This window comes from Herpailurus yagouaroundi, unplaced genomic scaffold, assembly GCF_014898765.1.
Source record: "Herpailurus yagouaroundi ecotype Mexico unplaced genomic scaffold, PumYag 77, whole genome shotgun sequence".
Classification (NCBI taxonomy): domain Eukaryota; kingdom Metazoa; phylum Chordata; class Mammalia; order Carnivora; family Felidae; genus Herpailurus; species Herpailurus yagouaroundi.
This window is the reverse complement of record NW_024412388.1, coordinates 54,090,629-54,096,525: the sequence shown is the minus strand read 5'-3', so window position 1 is coordinate 54,096,525 and position 5,897 is coordinate 54,090,629. Positions and strand designations below refer to the sequence as shown.

The 5,897-nt window shown below is 43.0% G+C and overlaps 1 long non-coding RNA gene across 1 annotated transcript in view; it reads left to right on the top strand.

Annotated features, from left to right (window-relative positions):
- The first annotated feature begins 1,695 nt into the window (after positions 1–1,695).
- Positions 1,696–5,897, top strand: part of LOC121027255 (uncharacterized) — a 9,081-nt gene continuing 4,879 nt past the window's right edge. The window contains exon 1 of the long non-coding RNA XR_005788621.1: positions 1,696–1,795. This is a non-coding gene — a long non-coding RNA (uncharacterized LOC121027255). The remainder of the gene's footprint in view (positions 1,796–5,897) is intronic.

Sequence of the window (5,897 nt, the reverse complement as noted above, 5' to 3'; positions counted from 1 at the left end):
TTTGTGACACTCTGGATGAAGTTCCAAAGAGGGTGTCTTCGATCATAAAATTAAAATTTTAAAAATTAAAGCCACTGGTCTAGATCCATTCATAATGAAATAGCCGGTGTGGTTGAATGCACTAATCAAAGTTACAGGACATTTGGAAAATGTCCACGTCATTTTCAGCATCATATATCACTAGGCATGAGCAGAAACAAGGGAAATCCAGAGCATCTTAAAGAAGGGCTTTTATACACAGGACCAGGTGAAGAGCTTGAAATTACCACCATAGAGCCTTTGTAGTTTGCAAACCACACTCACAAACTTAATCTCCTTTGAATTATCTTGTCATCCTTTGTAGTAGGTCAGATAGGAAGGTGGCAGCATTCAGAGGCAGTTTTCAATAATCCATCCAGTTTAGGTCAGGAGCCCAGCCAGCAGCTGGGAGAAACGATCTAGCCCCACAAGCCTCAGGGAGAAAGTTGGCAAGGGTGAAAAACTGTGTGTGGGTCCCAGCCAAGGGTTCAGGGCAGAACTCCAGTTCCAGGAGGGAGAAAGGGAAGGAAGAACATGAACTGGGGCAGAAGCCCAGATATTAAACAAAGCACACAGATAGCCAGGCCCACCCCCAGCACATTGGATTTCATGCTCACACCTGCAGGGTTCCAGAACTCCATGCCTGGCTTTTGAGGAAAAGAAATGGAAACATACCATGTGGCTAAGGGGGAGAATGGAGTGGTTATCAGGCACTTACGAAGGCATGAAGAGACTAGTGTGGAATGGTAAGTTAATCAATCAGACTGGCAACAGTAGAGTTGCCAGATAAAATATAGGATACTTATTAAAATTTGGATTCCAGATAAATAATGAAAGCCTTTTAGTGTATGTCCCATGCAATATTTGGGACACATTTATACCCCAAAATTGTTGCTTATCTCAAATTTAACTGGGCATCCTGTTATTTTTATTTACTGAATCTGGCAACCATCACACGTGGGTGTTATGAAGGATGAGGTGAGAAGGTTTGGCAGAGCAAGATCACGAAGGGTCTTATGTGCCATGCTTGGCAGACAAGGGGGAGCCAGGAAAGTTTTTGTGCAGGGGAGTAATACAGTCATGTTTGCATCTTAGAATCAACCTTTGGAGAACAAAGCAGAGTTCAGAGATTCAGGAACCGAGAGACCAGAAAGCTCTTTAAATAGCCTAGACTCCAGGAGAATTGAATTTAACTTCATTCACTTCGCAATTCTGCCTAGTGCTGGTGAAATTCCAAGGTTCACTCAGGCTGCACAGACCGTACTTTTTTTTTTTCAAGAGTTACTCTTTGTTTTGAGGAACAAAGGCTGTTCTGGGGGTCGCGGGGGCGGGGAGGGGGGTGGAGTATATATTTTTTTGCCTTGCCCAAACCCTGCGTCAATCAAAGACTTCTTAAGGGAGCCGTAAAGATAACATGTATGTATCAATCTCATGCTAGTAAGCTCAATATCTTTTTCACCATTGCATCCCCAGTAGTAGCCAATAAACATTTGTGAATGAGTTTCTTAAGGGCAAAGTCTGTATCTTCATCACCTTTGTTTCCTTAGCACCTGACCCAGGACTGGGAATAAGTTTCTCAGAAAATAGTTCTTGATTACAGTGGCCTAACTAATTAACAACCAGAAGTGCTTTCTATTAACTACACTTCTCCAACATTGTTTCAAAGGTACAATCTGGCATAGTTTTCACACAAATGCAAAAGAATCTGCCTCTTATACTGGACAAGAAAACTGTTTTCAAAAGTTGCAGAATCGTCTGATTGGATGGGGTTTTGAAGGTAATCATCGTCATGTATGTGAAAATGTGAGGGTTTGGGGGTTTTTGGCTTGTTTTTGTATTTGTGTTTGTCTTTTGGCATTTTCCTCTCCTGATAAGCTTTGTCATTGCTTGGGTTTCCATAAGCTTTGTCATTGTTTGGGTATTCGTGAAGACAGATCTTATGTAAATGCTTCACAGTTAGATCATCATAAAGTAGTACAAGTCAAGTGTTTGTCTTTGGTCCACCAGTATCAGTATAGTTAGTTTTCTATGTATTTTTCGAAGGCTAAAGTGTGAACTTCCTGAGGGCAGGATGTATTTATCTTCATAGTCAAAGAACTGTCGTTAATATGAGATTTGTGGAATTTTTTAAGAGGAGAGGGGCAGAGAGAGAGAGTGAGAGAGAGAATTCCAAGTAGGCTTTATGTCCAACACAGAGCCTGACGAGGGTTCCATCTCAAAAGCCTGAGATCATGACCTGAGCTGAAATCAAGAGTTGGACATTTAACCAACTGAGCCACCCAGGTGCCCCCGGTTTGTTGAATTTTCAAGAGGAGGAAGCCACAAGGAAAAGAGTAATTCTAGGAAATATATGGTGTAAATAAAAATACAACTTAAAAAATTATTACAGCCACCTGTTATTTTTGTAAAAAAATTTTTTTTAATGTTTATTTATTTTTGAGACAGAGAGAGACAGAGCATGAACGGGGGAGGGTCAGAGAGAGGGAGACACAGAATCTGAAACAGGCTCCAGGCTCTGAGCTGTCAGCACAGAGCCCGACGCGGGGCTTGAACTCATGAACTGTGAGATTGTGACCTGAGCTGAAGTCGGATGCTTAACCGACTGAGCCACCCAGGCACCCCTACAGCCACCTGTTATTGAAGATTATGTTCTAAGCATCATACCAGGGTGGGGGGTTTATGTATATTTCATTAAATTCTGATTAAGTTTCAATCCTAAAAGCTTCTCTTTGAGCTAGGTGACATTATGTTCGTTTTATGAGTAAAGAAACAGAACTGATGAGAAAATTGCCCAGGATGACACAACTAATAGATCAGCAGAGCTGAGATCAGAACCTGAGTCCAAAGCCCAGGAATTGTCCACACACCAGGAATTGTCATTTAATTTATGTATTTATTTATATTTATTTATTTTTGAGGGACGGGGAGGGAGACAAGGAGATACAGAATCTGAAGCAGTCTCCAGGTTCTGAGCTGTCAGTAGAGCCTGATGATGTGGGGCTTGAACTCACAAACCATGAGATCATGACCTGAGCTGAAGTCAGACGCTTAACCGACTCAGCCACCCAGGCACCCCAGGAATTGTCATTTTTTTAAGTGTATATTGGAGAGATAAAGAATATATTGTTAGAGTGCCTATAAGAGCTCTACTTTAATCAGCAACCATGTAGTTCCCCAGAGGACTAAAGTTTGATCTTTATAATTATGTGTGAGTGTACATGTCTCAAAGAAACATGGAGGTATTTCTTGTATTTTTGATCTATGTTCCTTTTTTCTCTGTTCGGCTTTGTACTTAAGGGAGCATGTGACTTTAAGTATAATTAGGGTCCATCTCCACCTTGCTGGAAGGTAATGTTGTTACACTTAAAACGACTATCATACTGTTATTATCTGGGATGAAACTTTAGATGTTACCGTCAGTAATACCAATTTCATTTGCCCCATCCAAAGGAATACTTGTAGTTTATGTTCAGACATGCGATGAAAGCTCATTGGTCTGCATGTGTATGAACTCATCTGTGACAATCCAGACTCTCCTCTGAGCTATCAATATGATTGCATATATCAATTATTCTCCAGTCTTTTAAAGTACAAATGTGCACTTTTGTCCATGATGAGATCTTTTCAGCAGCCCTCTTCATACTGCTCAACTGCCAGCCTCCCCACTGTGTTCCAGGAAGAATCAGTCTCAATAAGAATGCTGTCTTTGGCCATTGAATTCAGCCATTTGATTTAACCAATTGCCGAGCAGGGTTAAATCATAGTTTTGACTTTATCAACCTTTTGGATCTGTGAAAGCAAAAGTTAAAAGGCAAGTATTGGCATAATCAATTGTATGGATTAGAAGGAATTTGTAGAAGAGGAACCAAACATGGTAAAAAGACGGTTGAAAGCATTTGCTTTAAAAAAAAAATGAGAAAACAAATTATGTTTTGCTTGGCTCTGTAAATAACAAGTCTGTCAAAGATAGTCTGCAAAGTGTAAGAATCAAAAGGCATCTTTGGTGTTCTGCCTTCACCAAGAACATGGTAGGACTTTTCTAGAGATGGTTAGGATGGAATTACTGGAAAAAAAAAATCCTCATCAGGCCTTAATTTACTTATTCATTGCCAGGCGGGGTGCTAACCATGAGAAATATAAAATTAACATGGCATGGCCCTGGCCCTCAAAGCTTACACTTCAGTTCAGGGAGATACAGCAACTGTAAGCTTTAGCGTGAAGGGCACCATGAAATAAATATTGAAAGGATACAGTGGGTGGACAAAGGGGCAGTGATCTTCTCTGCGATTCTAATAGAAATAATTCATAACTATCATGTAAGGTTGTTCAGTGAGATGACCAACTCTGGGGGGGGGGAAGCGAAGTGAAATCTTAATTAACAGAGGTAGTTGAGGCAAAACACAAGAAAGGGGGTTTTGAAGAAGCAATCAGTTCACATCAGTCCCAAGAAGGTAATGATCTGGTCGTGTTCTCCATCTTTAATTTCCAGGATATTAATTTTACAGAGCAGAGTGGCTGCCAAACACTACTAAGCACCTCCCCCCACTCCCTAACCATCCCCCACCCTCCATCTCCACCCCTCTAACAGAGCTATCAGGTGAGCAAGGCTCAGTCCAAGCTCCGCCCTAATTAATTATGTGACCTGGCGCAACTTGCATCATTGCTCGGGGCCTTGTTTCTGCGCCTGTGAAGCGAGGAACCCTGGTAGATTCTAAAGTCCATTTCTGCACCTAATTGTGAAATTGAGACAAGAAACCAGGAAGGAAACTCAAGAGAAACAAAAGTGAAAGTGCCTAAAGGAAATACAGTAGTAAACAAAAAAAAATTATATCTCACTGAAAAATGTGGCAGAGCTCCCAAGTACTTTGTTTTTTCCAGCAACCGTGAACACGAGACTTGGGAGAGAATGACATGTCTATCACGTCCTCCAAATGTGAATACGATCAGTGTAACACGAATCCACCTTGCTGCACGCAACTGTCTTAAAACAATGCTCCCTGGCCCTGAAAAACCACTTACTAAAAATTTCTTACAAAATAAGTCAAGCCATGACGAATGATCCGTCCCCACATAACTCCCCCCCCCCCTTTGGAACACCACGTAAGGGTGTGTCCGGCTTTGGGGAGAGAAAAGGGGGTTGAGAAAGGAAGGATTCCAAGGAATATTAAATTCTGTCTGGCGTTGCCACGCGGTTGTCATAAACAACAGCATCGAGACAAACTATCTTAAAACTCAGGAAATCCAGTAGCCTTTAAACTTTATTATTTCCTCCGTTTATGCTGAGACTTCCCTGAACGTAACCCAGAACCTTACACCCGCCTGGGAGCCAGGGCGCGAGCTTCAGGGTGGAAGACCAAGTGGAGGCGGCCACAAGGGACCAAGCTGACAGCTTCGCGGAGCGTTTGCAGCGACTGTGGGACCACGACGCGCTTCGCCACAGCTAGAGGGTGCGACCTGGACCCACGGGGTCACTGGGCTCCCTAGATGGGAGGATGCTCCCTGTCCGCTGCGGGAGCCTCCCTTCTAGGACCAGAAGAGAGAAGGGCGCGCGTGTGCGCGCGCGTACACACACACACACACACACACACACACACACACACACACACGTACGCACGTATCCTTCCCCAGGAGTTGTGTCTCGTCTCCCTTTTGTTTTTCTCCCTTCCCGGTCATGAGACCCGGAAGTTTTTTTTTTTTTTTAAACCTGTCTCTCTCCCTTTTCCAAACCCTCCCCCCCCATCTATCACATGGCAGAGATAGAATAAAAACAGAAAAATGGCGACGGTCACGTTGTGGCGAGCCTTGCTGCGTCATTAGATAATCCTCATGCAAATAGCGGGAAGAACAAAGGAAGGGGGGGCCCAGGACCCCCGGGGGCG